This window comes from Oncorhynchus mykiss, unplaced genomic scaffold, assembly GCF_013265735.2.
Source record: "Oncorhynchus mykiss isolate Arlee unplaced genomic scaffold, USDA_OmykA_1.1 un_scaffold_308, whole genome shotgun sequence".
In the NCBI taxonomy this organism is placed as follows: domain Eukaryota; kingdom Metazoa; phylum Chordata; class Actinopteri; order Salmoniformes; family Salmonidae; genus Oncorhynchus; species Oncorhynchus mykiss.
Window position 1 is genome coordinate 62364 of NW_023493757.1, and position 15076 is coordinate 77439.

Below are 15076 nucleotides of genomic sequence, written 5' to 3' on the forward strand. Positions count from 1 at the left end.
CGACTTTGATTACCCTGCAGACGATATTTTTGTTCTTCCCGCCAATACAATCCACTGACAACGACCGACGAGTTCTGCGTTCCGAGATTATTTTTGTTATTTGCCTGTTTGGGGCCCGCCTGTGAAATTGCGCGATTCTTGCAATTCTCTTTCAGCCTCTCATCAACTAGCTGTTTTTGCAGAATATTACAAATACGATAGTTATTCACTACTCATATTAACTAGGTGTCATTTACGTTACCTTAAGTCATTCATTTTTCAACTGGATTTTACAAAGGTGCATGACATGCAGGCGCTAAAAAGTTGTCAGGAGGGGGTTTCAAACCATGCCTATAGGGGAGTCTGCGACCTGAATGACTTAATGGTTATTTTCAATGCAATCGAGTTTTTTCTTTTTCTTTTAGGGTTTAACAAGGTTTCTCAGCTGTTACCTGTGGCTTGACTTTAGATGTGGCCAGTTCGATTACCCTGCAGACTATAAGAGTGTCTTCAGAATATGGCCAATTTGACATGAATTTAAAAATGCCTCAGATAGGACCAAAAAAGTGTCTGGAGCTTCCCGTCAGGGTAAGAGTGACAACAGGTTTCCACATGTCAAAATGGGGGAAATCTTAGCAAATGGCTTAATGGTTATTCATGAGAATCGTGTTGTTGTATTGTTGAGTGTATCATGGGATCTCACCTGAAATCTGTGGCTTGACTACAAACCTGTAACCTATGCTACTGTGGCCTATAGAGCTAGAAGGCTGGATAACCAGGTGTGTAAAGGTGTGAAGTGGGATAGATGGCCTGCAGTCCTATCCCAAATGGACAACTAATCCCTATGTACTTGCGGAGATCTGAGAGGATGCGATTGGTATAAGAAACACGACTAAACTTCAACCTCCGGAGGGGTAAAAAAAATGCATTTTCGTTGTCGGCAGGATTTGAACCTGCGCAGGAAGATCCTAATGGATTTCTAGTCCATCGCCTTAACCACTCGGCCACGACAACGTTGACAGAAGAAAACAAGCTTGTTAGGAGTGAATGGGCCAACAGGCATAGCCTACAGAAAGTGAAATTTAACAACTGAAAGATAATGCAGTAACTCATTATAATGCAATAACACAAAATGTTCCCCTCATTCATTTGTTATTAAGTCCAGCTGTTTTCTTATTTAACCTTGATCTTTGCTCAGCTCCAGAAGGTCTGCATTTGAGAGTGTTTATTATGAATTGTTATTTCACTGTGTGAAGTTGTTATTTCATCATTCTTATTATTACTGCTGAGCAGCATGACTCCTGAGAGGCACTAAAAAACTGTCAGAAGTGGGATTTGAACCCACGCCTCCATGGGAGACTGCGACCTGAACGCGGCCTTAGACCGCTCGGCCATCCTGACTACAGCACAGTAACTGGGTATCGGGTTAAAGTGTATGCGGTAAAAGTAGAAATATGAACAACGCTCTAAAATCACCACAGAGACCAGAACAACTATGCACGATACTGACTTGCACTTTCAATAGTCATTTGTTTTTATAAATTAAAAAGTCCAGTCATTGATTTAACCTCAATATGGCCTTCAATGGGAAAGAGTAGTAAATCGTCATTGAATGAGCGCTAAACTGGCATCAGAATATGGCCATTCTGATATAAATGATAAAATTCCTCAGATAAGACTGAAAAAGTGTCTGGAAATATCAGCAACCATCAGGGTAGGAGTGACAACAGGTCCACATGGGGGAAATCCTTACAAATGGCTTAATGAGTCATTTCAACGCAATTGTGTTATTATTTATTTTCAGGGTTTAACAAGGCAGCTCACCTGTGATTTGACATTAGATGCGGCGACTTTGATTACCCTGCAGACGATATTTTTGTTCTTCCCGCCAATACAATCCACTGACAACGACCGACGAGTTCTGCGTTCCGAGATTATTTTTGTTATTTGCCTGTTTGGGGCCCGCCTGTGAAATTGCGCGATTCTTGCAATTCTCTTTCAGCCTCTCATCAACTAGCTGTTTTTGCAGAATATTACAAATACGATAGTTATTCACTACTCATATTAACTAGGTGTCATTTACGTTACCTTAAGTCATTCATTTTTCAACTGGATTTTACAAAGGTGCATGACATGCAGGCGCTAAAAAGTTGTCAGGAGGGGGTTTCAAACCATGCCTATAGGGGAGTCTGCGACCTGAATGACTTAATGGTTATTTTCAATGCAATCGAGTTTTTTCTTTTTCTTTTAGGGTTTAACAAGGTTTCTCACCTGTTACCTGTGGCTTGACTTTAGATGTGGCCAGTTCGATTACCCTGCAGACTATAAGAGTGTCTTCAGAATATGGCCAATTTGACATGAATTTAAAAATGCCTCAGATAGGACCAAAAAAGTGTCTGGAGCTTCCCGTCAGGGTAAGAGTGACAACAGGTTTCCACATGTCAAAATGGGGGAAATCTTAGCAAATGGCTTAATGGTTATTCATGAGAATCGTGTTGTTGTATTGTTGAGTGTATCATGGGATCTCACCTGAAATCTGTGGCTTGACTACAAACCTGTAACCTATGCTACTGTGGCCTATAGAGCTAGAAGGCTGGATAACCAGGTGTGTAAAGGTGTGAAGTGGGATAGATGGCCTGCAGTCCTATCCCAAATGGACAACTAATCCCTATGTACTTGCGGAGATCTGAGAGGATGCGATTGGTATAAGAAACACGACTAAACTTCAACCTCCGGAGGGGTCAAAAAAATGCATTTTCGTTGTCGGCAGGATTTGAACCTGCGCAGGAAAATCCTAATGGATTTCTAGTCCATCGCCTTAACCACTCGGCCACGACAACGTTGACAGAAGAAAACAAGCTTGTTAGGAGTGAATGGGCCAACAGGCATAGCCTACAGAAAGTGAAATTTAACAACTGAAAGATAATGCAGTAACTCATTATAATGCAATAACACAAAATGTTCCCCTCATTCATTTGTTATTAAGTCCAGCTGTTTTCTTATTTAACCTTGATCTTTGCTCAGCTCCAGAAGGTCTGCATTTGAGAGTGTTTATTATGAATTGTTATTTCACTGTGTGAAGTTGTTATTTCATCATTCTTATTATTACTGCTGAGCAGCATGACTCCTGAGAGGCACTAAAAAACTGTCAGAAGTGGGATTTGAACCCACGCCTCCATGGGAGACTGCGACCTGAACGCAGCGCCTTAGACCGCTCGGCCATCCTGACTACAGCACAGTAACTGGGTATCGGGTTAAAGTGTATGCGGTAAAAGTAGAAATATGAACAACGCTCTAAAATCACCACAGAGACCAGAACAACTATGCACGATACTGACTTGCACTTTCAATAGTCATTTGTTTTTATAAATTAAAAAGTCCAGTCATTGATTTAACCTCAATATGGCCTTCAATGGGAAAGAGTAGTAAATCGTCATTGAATGAGCGCTAAACTGGCATCAGAATATGGCCATTCTGATATAAATGATAAAATTCCTCAGATAAGACTGAAAAAGTGTCTGGAAATATCAGCAACCATCAGGGTAGGAGTGACAACAGGTCCACATGGGGGAAATCCTTACAAATGGCTTAATGAGTCATTTCAACGCAATTGTGTTATTATTTATTTTCAGGGTTTAACAAGGCAGCTCACCTGTGATTTGACATTAGATGCGGCGACTTTGATTACCCTGCAGACGATATTTTTGTTCTTCCCGCCAATACAATCCACTGACAACGACCGACGAGTTCTGCGTTCCGAGATTATTTTTGTTATTTGCCTGTTTGGGGCCCGCCTGTGAAATTGCGCGATTCTTGCAATTCTCTTTCAGCCTCTCATCAACTAGCTGTTTTTGCAGAATATTACAAATACGATAGTTATTCACTACTCATATTAACTAGGTGTCATTTACGTTACCTTAAGTCATTCATTTTTCAACTGGATTTTACAAAGGTGCATGACATGCAGGCGCTAAAAAGTTGTCAGGAGGGGGTTTCAAACCATGCCTATAGGGGAGTCTGCGACCTGAATGACTTAATGGTTATTTTCAATGCAATCGAGTTTTTTCTTTTTCTTTTAGGGTTTAACAAGGTTTCTCACCTGTTACCTGTGGCTTGACTTTAGATGTGGCCAGTTCGATTACCCTGCAGACTATAAGAGTGTCTTCAGAATATGGCCAATTTGACATGAATTTAAAAATGCCTCAGATAGGACCAAAAAAGTGTCTGGAGCTTCCCGTCAGGGTAAGAGTGACAACAGGTTTCCACATGTCAAAATGGGGGAAATCTTAGCAAATGGCTTAATGGTTATTCATGAGAATCGTGTTGTTGTATTGTTGAGTGTATCATGGGATCTCACCTGAAATCTGTGGCTTGACTACAAACCTGTAACCTATGCTACTGTGGCCTATAGAGCTAGAAGGCTGGATAACCAGGTGTGTAAAGGTGTGAAGTGGGATAGATGGCCTGCAGTCCTATCCCAAATGGACAACTAATCCCTATGTACTTGCGGAGATCTGAGAGGATGCGATTGGTATAAGAAACACGACTAAACTTCAACCTCCGGAAGGGTCAAAAAAATGAATTTTCGTTGTTGGCAGGATTTGAACCTACGCAGGAAGATCTTAATGGATTTCTAGTCCATCGCCTTAACCACTCGGCCACGACAACGTTGACAGAAGAAAACAGGCTTGTTAGGAGTGAATGGGCCAACAGGCATAGCCTACAGAAAGTGAAATTTAACAACTGAAAGATAATGCAGTAACTCATTATAATGCAATAACACAAAATGTTCCCCTCATTCATTTGTTATTAAGTCCAGCTGTTTTCTTATTTAACCTTGATCTTTGCTCAGCTCCAGAAGGTCTGCATTTGAGAGTGTTTATTATGAATTGTTATTTCACTGTGTGAAGTTGTTATTTCATCATTCTTATTATTACTGATGAGCAGCATGACTCCTGAGAGGCACTAAAAAACTGTCAGAAGTGGGATTTGAACCCACGCCTCCATGGGAGACTGCGACCTGAACGCAGCGCCTTAGACCGCTCGGCCATCCTGACTACAGCACAGTAACTGGGTATCGGGTTAAAGTGTATGCGGTAAAAGTAGAAATATGAACAACGCTCTAAAATCACCACAGAGACCAGAACAACTATGCACGATACTGACTTGCACTTTCAATAGTCATTTGTTTTTATAAATTAAAAAGTCCAGTCATTGATTTAACCTCAATATGGCCTTCAATGGGAAAGAGTAGTAAATCGTCATTGAATGAGCGCTAAACTGGCATCAGAATATGGCCATTCTGATATAAATGATAAAATTCCTCAGATAAGACTGAAAAAGTGTCTGGAAATATCAGCAACCATCAGGGTAAGAGTGACAACAGGTCCACATGGGGGAAATCCTTACAAATGGCTTAATGAGTCATTTCAACGCAATCGTGTTATTATTTATTTTCAGGGTTTAACAAGGCAGCTCACCTGTGATTTGACATTAGATGCGGCGACTTTGATTACCCTGCAGACGATATTTTTGTTCTTCTCGCCAATACAATCCACTGACAACGACCGACGAGTTCTGCGTTCCGAGATTATTTTTGTTATTTGCCTGTTTGGGGCCCGCCTGTGAAATTGCGCGATTTTTGCAATTCTCTTTCAGCCTCTCATCAACTAGCTGTTTTTGCAGAATATTACAAATACGATAGTTATTCACTACTCATATTAACTAGGTGTCATTTACGTTACCTTAAGTCATTCATTTTTCAACTGGATTTTACAAAGGTGCATGACATGCAGGCGCTAAAAAGTTGTCAGGAGGGGGTTTCAAACCATGCCTATAGGGGAGTCTGCGACCTGAATGACTTAATGGTTATTTTCAATGCAATCGAGTTTTTTCTTTTTCTTTTAGGGTTTAACAAGGTTTCTCACCTGTTACCTGTGGCTTGACTTTAGATGTGGCCAGTTCGATTACCCTGCAGACTATAAGAGTGTCTTCAGAATATGGCCAATTTGACATGAATTTAAAAATGCCTCAGATAGGACCAAAAAAGTGTCTGGAGCTTCCCGTCAGGGTAAGAGTGACAACAGGTTTCCACATGTCAAAATGGGGGAAATCTTAGCAAATGGCTTAATGGTTATTCATGAGAATCGTGTTGTTGTATTGTTGAGTGTATCATGGGATCTCACCTGAAATCTGTGGCTTGACTACAAACCTGTAACCTATGCTACTGTGGCCTAAAGAGCTAGAAGGCTGGATAACCAGGTGTGTAAAGGTGTGAAGTGGGATAGATGGCCTGCAGTCCTATCCAAAATGGACAACAAATCCCTATGTACTTGCGGAGAGCTGAGAGGATGCGATTGGTATAAGAAACACGACTAAACTTCAACCTCCGGAGGGGTCAAAGAAATGCATTTTCATTGTCGGCAGGATTTGAACCTACGCAGGAAGATCCTAATGGATTTCTAGTCCATTGCCTTAACCACTCGGCCACGACAACGTTGACAGAAGAATACAGGCTTGTTAGGAGTGAATGGGCCAACAGGCATAGCCTACAGAAAGTGAAATTTAACAACTGAAAGATAATGCAGTAACTCATTATAATGCAATAACACAAAATGTTCCCCTCATTCATTTGTTATTAAGTCCAGCTGTTTTCTTATTTAACCTTGATCTTTGCTCAGCTCCAGTAGGTCTGCATTTGAGAGTGTTTATTATGAATTGTTATTTCACTGTGTGAAGTTGTTATTTCATCATTCTTATTATTACTGCTGAGCAGCATGACTCCTGAGAGGCACTAAAAAACTGTCAGAAGTGGGATTTGAACCCACGTCTCCATGGGAGACTGCGACCTGAACGCAGCGCCTTAGATCGCTCGGCCATCCTGATTACAGCACAGTAACTGGGTATCGGGTTAAAGTGTATGCGGTAAAAGTAGAAATATGAACAACGCTCTAAAATCACCACAGAGACCAGAACAACTATGCACGATACTGACTTGCACTTTCAATAGTCATTTGTTTTTATAAATTAAAAAGTCCAGTCATTGATTTAACCTCAATATGGCCTTCAATGGGAAAGAGTAGTAAATCGCCATTGAATGAGCGCTAAACTGGCATCAGAATATGGCCATTCTGATATAAATGATAAAATTCCTCAGATAAGACTGAAAAAGTGTCTGGAAATATCAGCAACCATCAGGGTAAGAGTGACAACAGGTCCACATGGGGGAAATCCTTACAAATGGCTTAATGGGTCATTTCAACGCAATCGTGTTATTATTTATTTTTAGGGTTTAACAAGGCAGCTGACCTGTGACTTGACATTAGATGCGGCGACTTCGATTACCCTGCAGACGATATTTTTGTTCTTCCCGCCAATACAATCCACTGACAACGACCGACGAGTTCTGCGTTCCGAGGTTATTTTTGTTATTTGCCTGTTTGGGGCGCGCCTGTGAAATTGCGCGATTCTTGCAATTCTCTTTCAGCCTCTCATCAACTAGCTGTTTTTGCAGAATATTAAAAATACGGTAGTTATTCACTACTCATATTAACTAGGTGTCATTTACGTTACCTTAAGTCATTTATTTTTCAACTGGATTTTACAAAGGTGCATGACATGCAGGCGCTAAAAAGTTGTCAGGAGGGGGTTTCAAACCATGCCTATAGGGGAGTCTGCGACCTGAATGACTTAATGGTTATTTTCAATGCAATCGAGTTTTTCTTTTTCTTTTAGGGTTTAACAAGGTTTCTCACCTGTTACCTGTGGCTTGACTTTAGATGTGGCCAGTTCGATTACCCTGCAGACTATAAGAGTGTCTTCAGAATATGGCCAATTTGACATGAATTTAAAAATGCCTCAGATAGGACCAAAAAAGTGTCTGGAGCTTCCCGTCAGGGTAAGAGTGACAACAGGTTTCCACATGTCAAAATGGGGGAAATCTTAGCAAATGGCTTAATGGTTATTCATGAGAATCGTGTTGTTGTATTGTTGAGTGTATCATGGGATCTCATCTGAAATCTGTGGCTTGACTACAAACCTGTAACCTATGCTACTGTGGCCTATAGAGCTAGAAGGCTGGATAACCAGGTGTGTAAAGGTGTGAAGTGGGACAGATGGCCTGCAGTCCTATCCCAAATGGACAACTAATCCCTATGTACTTGCGGAGATCTGAGAGGATGCGATTGGTATAAGAAACACGACTAAACTTCAACCTCCGGAGGGGTCAAAAAAAATGCATTTTCGTTGTCGGCAGGATTTGAACCTGCGCAGGAACATCCTAATGGATTTCTAGTCCATCGCCTTAACCACTCGGCCACGACAACTTTGACAGAAGAAAACAGGCTTGTTAGGAGTGAATGGGCCAACAGGCATAGCCTACAGAAAGTGAAATTTAACAACTGAAAGATAATGCAGTAACTCATTATAATGCAATAACACAAAATGTTCCCCTCATTCATTTGTTATTAAGTCCAGCTGTTTTCTTATTTAACCTTGATCTTTGCTCAGCTCCAGAAGGTCTGCATTTGAGAGTGTTTATTATGAATTGTTATTTCACTGTGTGAAGTTGTTATTTCATCATTCTTATTATTACTGCTGAGCAGCATGGACTCCTGAGAGGCACTAAAAAACTGTCAGAAGTGGGATTTGAACACACGCCTCCATGGGAGACTGCGACCTGAACGCAGCGCCTTAGACCGCTCGGCCATCCTGACTACAGCACAGTAACTGGGTATCGGGTTAAAGTGTATGCGGTAAAAGTAGAAATATGAACCACGCTCTAAAATCACCACAGAGACCAGAACAACTATGCACGATACTGACTTGCACTTTCAATAGTCATTTGTTTTTATAAATTAAAAAGTCCAGTCATTGATTTAACCTCAATATGGCCTTCAATGGGAAAGAGTAGTAAATCGTCATTGAATGAGCGCTAAACTGGCATCAGAATATGGCCATTCTGATATAAATGATAAAATTCCTCAGATAAGACTGAAAAAGTGTCTGGAAATATCAGCAACCATCAGGGTAAGAGTGACAACAGGTCCACATGGGGGAAATCCTTACAAATGGCTTAATGAGTCATTTCAACGCAATCGTGTTATTATTTATTTTTAGGGTTTAACAAGGCAGCTCACCTGTGACTTGACATTAGATGCGGCGACTTCGATTACCCTGCAGACGATATTTTTGTTCTTCCCGCCAATACAATCCACTGACAACGACCGACGAGTTCTGCGTTCCGAGATTATTTTTGTTATTTGCCTGTTTGGGGCCCGCCTGTGAAATTGCGCGATTCTTGCAATTCTCTTTCAGCCTCTCATCAACTAGCTGTTTTTGCAGAATATTACAAATACGATAGTTATTCACTACTCATATTAACTAGGTGTCATTTACGTTACCTTAAGTCATTCATTTTTCAACTGGATTTTACAAAGGTGCATGACATGCAGGCGCTAAAAAGTTGTCAGGAGGGGGTTTCAAACCATGCCTATAGGGGAGTCTGCGACCTGAATGACTTAATGGTTATTTTCAATGCAATCAAGTTTTTTCTTTTTCTTTTAGGGTTTAACAAGGTTTCTCACCTGTTACCTGTGGCTTGACTTTAGATGTGGCCAGTTCGATTACCCTGCAGACTATAAGAGTGTCTTCAGAATATGGCCAATTTGACATGAATTTAAAAATGCCTCAGATAGGACCAAAAAAGTGTCTGGAGCTTCCCGTCAGGGTAAGAGTGACAACAGGTTTCCACATGTCAAAATGGGGGAAATCTTAGCAAATGGCTTCATGGTTATTCATGAGAATCGTGTTGTTGTATTGTTGAGTGTATCATGGGATCTCACCTGAAATCTGTGGCTTGACTACAAACCTGTAACCTATGCTACTGTGGCCTATAGAGCTAGAAGGCTGGATAACCAGGTGTGTAAAGGTGTGAAGTGGGACTAGATGGCCTGCAGTCCTATCCCAAATGGACAACTAATCCCTATGTACTTGCGGAGATCTGAGAGGATGCGATTGGTATAAGAAACACGACTAAACTTCAACCTCCGGAGGGGTCAAATAAATGCATTTTCGTTGTCAGCAGGATTTGAACCTGCGCAGGAAGATCCTAATGGATTTCTAGTCCATCAGCCTTAACCACTCGGCCACGACTAACGTTGACAGAAGAAAACAAGCTTGTTAGGAGTGAATGGGCCAACAGGCATAGCCTACAGAAAGTGAAATTTAACAACTGAAAGATAATGCAGTAACTCATTATAATGCAATAACACAAAATGTTCCCCTCATTCATTTGTTATTAAGTCCAGCTGTTTTCTTATTTAACCTTGATCTTTGCTCAGCTCCAGAAGGTCTGCATTTGAGAGTGTTTATTATGAATTGTTATTTCACTGTGTGAAGTTGTTATTTCATCATTCTTATTATTACTGCTGAGCAGCATGACTCCTGAGAGGCACTAAAAAACTGTCAGAAGTGGGATTTGAACCCACGCCTCCATGGGAGACTGCCGACCTGAACGCAGCGCCTTAGACCGCTCGGCCATCCTGACTACAGCACAGTAACTGGGTATCGGGTTAAAGTGTATGCGGTAAAAGTAGAAATATGAACAACGCTCTAAAATCACCACAGAGACCAGAACAACTATGCACGATACTGACTTGCACTTTCAATAGTCATTTGTTTTTATAAATTAAAAAGTCCAGTCATTGATTTAACCTCAATATGGCCTTCAATGGGAAAGAGTAGTAAATCGTCATTGAATGAGCGCTAAACTGGCATCAGAATATGGCCATTCTGATATAAATGATAAAATTCCTCAGATAAGACTGAAAAAGTGTCTGGAAATATCAGCAACCATCAGGGTAAGAGTGACAACAGGTCCACATGGGGGAAATCCTTACAAATGGCTTAATGAGTCATTTCAACGCAATCGTGTTATTATTTATTTTCAGGGTTTAACAAGGCAGCTCACCTGTGATTTGACATTAGATGCGGCGACTTTGATTACCCTGCAGACGATATTTTTGTTCTTCCCGCCAATACAATCCACTGACAACGACCGACGAGTTCTGCGTTCCGAGATTATTTTTGTTATTTGCCTGTTTGGGGCCCGCCTGTGAAATTGCGCGATTCTTGCAATTCTCTTTCAGCCTCTCATCAACTAGCTGTTTTTGCAGAATATTACAAATACGATAGTTATTCACTACTCATATTAACTAGGTGTCATTTACGTTACCTTAAGTCATTCATTTTTCAACTGGATTTTACAAAGGTGCATGACATGCAGGCGCTAAAAAGTTGTCAGGAGGGGGTTTCAAACCATGCCTATAGGGGAGTCTGCGACCTGAATGACTTAATGGTTATTTTCAATGCAATCGAGTTTTTTCTTTTTCTTTTAGGGTTTAACAAGGTTTCTCACCTGTTACCTGTGGCTTGACTTTAGATGTGGCCAGTTCGATTACCCTGCAGACTATAAGAGTGTCTTCAGAATATGGCCAATTTGACATGAATTTAAAAATGCCTCAGATAGGACCAAAAAAGTGTCTGGAGCTTCCCGTCAGGGTAAGAGTGACAACAGGTTTCCACATGTCAAAATGGGGGAAATCTTAGCAAATGGCTTAATGGTTATTCATGAGAATCGTGTTGTTGTATTGTTGAGTGTATCATGGGATCTCACCTGAAATCTGTGGCTTGACTACAAACCTGTAACCTATGCTACTGTGGCCTATAGAGCTAGAAGGCTGGATAACCAGGTGTGTAAAGGTGTGAAGTGGGATAGATGGCCTGCAGTCCTATCCCAAATGGACAACTAATCCCTATGTACTTGCGGAGATCTGAGAGGATGCGATTGGTATAAGAAACACGACTAAACTTCAACCTCCGGAAGGGGTCAAAAAAATGCATTTTCGTTGTTGGCAGGATTTGAACCTACGCAGGAAGATCTTAATGGATTTCTAGTCCATCGCCTTAACCACTCGGCCACGACAACGTTGACAGAAGAAAACAGGCTTGTTAGGAGTGAATGGGCCAACAGGCATAGCCTACAGAAAGTGAAATTTAACAACTGAAAGATAATGCAGTAACTCATTATAATGCAATAACACAAAATGTTCCCCTCATTCATTTGTTATTAAGTCCAGCTGTTTTCTTATTTAACCTTGATCTTTGCTCAGCTCCAGAAGGTCTGCATTTGAGAGTGTTTATTATGAATTGTTATTTCACTGTGTGAAGTTGTTATTTCATCATTCTTATTATTACTGATGAGCAGCATGACTCCTGAGAGGCACTAAAAAACTGTCAGAAGTGGGATTTGAACCCACGCCTCCATGGGAGACTGCGACCTGAACGCAGCGCCTTAGACCGCTCGGCCATCCTGACTACAGCACAGTAACTGGGTATCGGGTTAAAGTGTATGCGGTAAAAGTAGAAATATGAACAACGCTCTAAAATCACCACAGAGACCAGAACAACTATGCACGATACTGACTTGCACTTTCAATAGTCATTTGTTTTTATAAATTAAAAAGTCCAGTCATTGATTTAACCTCAATATGGCCTTCAATGGGAAAGAGTAGTAAATCGTCATTGAATGAGCGCTAAACTGGCATCAGAATATGGCCATTCTGATATAAATGATAAAATTCCTCAGATAAGACTGAAAAAGTGTCTGGAAATATCAGCAACCATCAGGGTAAGAGTGACAACAGGTCCACATGGGGGAAATCCTTACAAATGGCTTAATGAGTCATTTCAACGCAATCGTGTTATTATTTATTTTCAGGGTTTAACAAGGCAGCTCACCTGTGATTTGACATTAGATGCGGCGACTTTGATTACCCTGCAGACGATATTTTTGTTCTTCTCGCCAATACAATCCACTGACAACGACCGACGAGTTCTGCGTTCCGAGATTATTTTTGTTATTTGCCTGTTTGGGGCCCGCCTGTGAAATTGCGCGATTTTTGCAATTCTCTTTCAGCCTCTCATCAACTAGCTGTTTTTGCAGAATATTACAAATACGATAGTTATTCACTACTCATATTAACTAGGTGTCATTTACGTTACCTTAAGTCATTCATTTTTCAACTGGATTTTACAAAGGTGCATGACATGCAGGCGCTAAAAAGTTGTCAGGAGGGGGTTTCAAACCATGCCTATAGGGGAGTCTGCGACCTGAATGACTTAATGGTTATTTTCAATGCAATCGAGTTTTTTCTTTTTCTTTTAGGGTTTAACAAGGTTTCTCACCTGTTACCTGTGGCTTGACTTTAGATGTGGCCAGTTCGATTACCCTGCAGACTATAAGAGTGTCTTCAGAATATGGCCAATTTGACATGAATTTAAAAATGCCTCAGATAGGACCAAAAAAGTGTCTGGAGCTTCCCGTCAGGGTAAGAGTGACAACAGGTTTCCACATGTCAAAATGGGGGAAATCTTAGCAAATGGCTTAATGGTTATTCATGAGAATCGTGTTGTTGTATTGTTGAGTGTATCATGGGATCTCACCTGAAATCTGTGGCTTGACTACAAACCTGTAACCTATGCTACTGTGGCCTAAAGAGCTAGAAGGCTGGATAACCAGGTGTGTAAAGGTGTGAAGTGGGATAGATGGCCTGCAGTCCTATCCAAAATGGACAACAAATCCCTATGTACTTGCGGAGAGCTGAGAGGATGCGATTGGTATAAGAAACACGACTAAACTTCAACCTCCGGAGGGGTCAAAGAAATGCATTTTCATTGTCGGCAGGATTTGAACCTACGCAGGAAGATCCTAATGGATTTCTAGTCCATTGCCTTAACCACTCGGCCACGACAACGTTGACAGAAGAATACAGGCTTGTTAGGAGTGAATGGGCCAACAGGCATAGCCTACAGAAAGTGAAATTTAACAACTGAAAGATAATGCAGTAACTCATTATAATGCAATAACACAAAATGTTCCCCTCATTCATTTGTTATTAAGTCCAGCTGTTTTCTTATTTAACCTTGATCTTTGCTCAGCTCCAGTAGGTCTGCATTTGAGAGTGTTTATTATGAATTGTTATTTCACTGTGTGAAGTTGTTATTTCATCATTCTTATTATTACTGCTGAGCAGCATGACTCCTGAGAGGCACTAAAAAACTGTCAGAAGTGGGATTTGAACCCACGTCTCCATGGGAGACTGCGACCTGAACGCAGCGCCTTAGATCGCTCGGCCATCCTGATTACAGCACAGTAACTGGGTATCGGGTTAAAGTGTATGCGGTAAAAGTAGAAATATGAACAACGCTCTAAAATCACCACAGAGACCAGAACAACTATGCACGATACTGACTTGCACTTTCAATAGTCATTTGTTTTTATAAATTAAAAAGTCCAGTCATTGATTTAACCTCAATATGGCCTTCAATGGGAAAGAGTAGTAAATCGCCATTGAATGAGCGCTAAACTGGCATCAGAATATGGCCATTCTGATATAAATGATAAAATTCCTCAGATAAGACTGAAAAAGTGTCTGGAAATATCAGCAACCATCAGGGTAAGAGTGACAACAGGTCCACATGGGGGAAATCCTTACAAATGGCTTAATGGGTCATTTCAACGCAATCGTGTTATTATTTATTTTTAGGGTTTAACAAGGCAGCTGACCTGTGACTTGACATTAGATGCGGCGACTTCGATTACCCTGCAGACGATATTTTTGTTCTTCCCGCCAATACAATCCACTGACAACGACCGACGAGTTCTGCGTTCCGAGGTTATTTTTGTTATTTGCCTGTTTGGGGCGCGCCTGTGAAATTGCGCGATTCTTGCAATTCTCTTTCAGCCTCTCATCAACTAGCTGTTTTTGCAGAATATTAAAAATACGGTAGTTATTCACTACTCATATTAACTAGGTGTCATTTACGTTACCTTAAGTCATTTATTTTTCAACTGGATTTTACAAAGGTGCATGACATGCAGGCGCTAAAAAGTTGTCAGGAGGGGGTTTCAAACCATGCCTATAGGGGAGTCTGCGACCTGAATGACTTAATGGTTATTTTCAATGCAATCGAGTTTTTCTTTTTCTTTTAGGGTTTAACAAGGTTTCTCACCTGTTACCTGTGGCTTGACTTTAGA

At 40.9% G+C, this 15076-nt stretch overlaps 6 non-coding genes across 6 annotated transcripts; all 6 read right to left on the reverse strand.

Moving 5' to 3' along the window:
* Window positions 1-911: 911 nt before the first annotated feature.
* On the reverse strand, window positions 912-993 carry trnas-aga. The gene has a single exon. It is a non-coding gene; the product is annotated as a tRNA-Ser (tRNA).
* Window positions 994-2737: 1744 nt separating this feature from the next.
* On the reverse strand, window positions 2738-2819 carry trnas-aga. Its single transcript has one exon. It is a non-coding gene; the product is annotated as a tRNA-Ser (tRNA).
* Window positions 2820-3125: 306 nt separating this feature from the next.
* Window positions 3126-3208, reverse strand: trnal-cag. The gene has a single exon. It is a non-coding gene; the product is annotated as a tRNA-Leu (tRNA).
* Window positions 3209-4953: 1745 nt separating this feature from the next.
* Window positions 4954-5036, reverse strand: trnal-cag. The gene has a single exon. It is a non-coding gene; the product is annotated as a tRNA-Leu (tRNA).
* A 3185-nt stretch (window positions 5037-8221) lies between these two features.
* trnas-aga lies at window positions 8222-8303 on the reverse strand. Its single transcript has one exon. It is a non-coding gene; the product is annotated as a tRNA-Ser (tRNA).
* A 3968-nt stretch (window positions 8304-12271) lies between these two features.
* Window positions 12272-12354, reverse strand: trnal-cag. The gene has a single exon. It is a non-coding gene; the product is annotated as a tRNA-Leu (tRNA).
* Between the last annotated feature and the right edge of the window lie 2722 nt (window positions 12355-15076).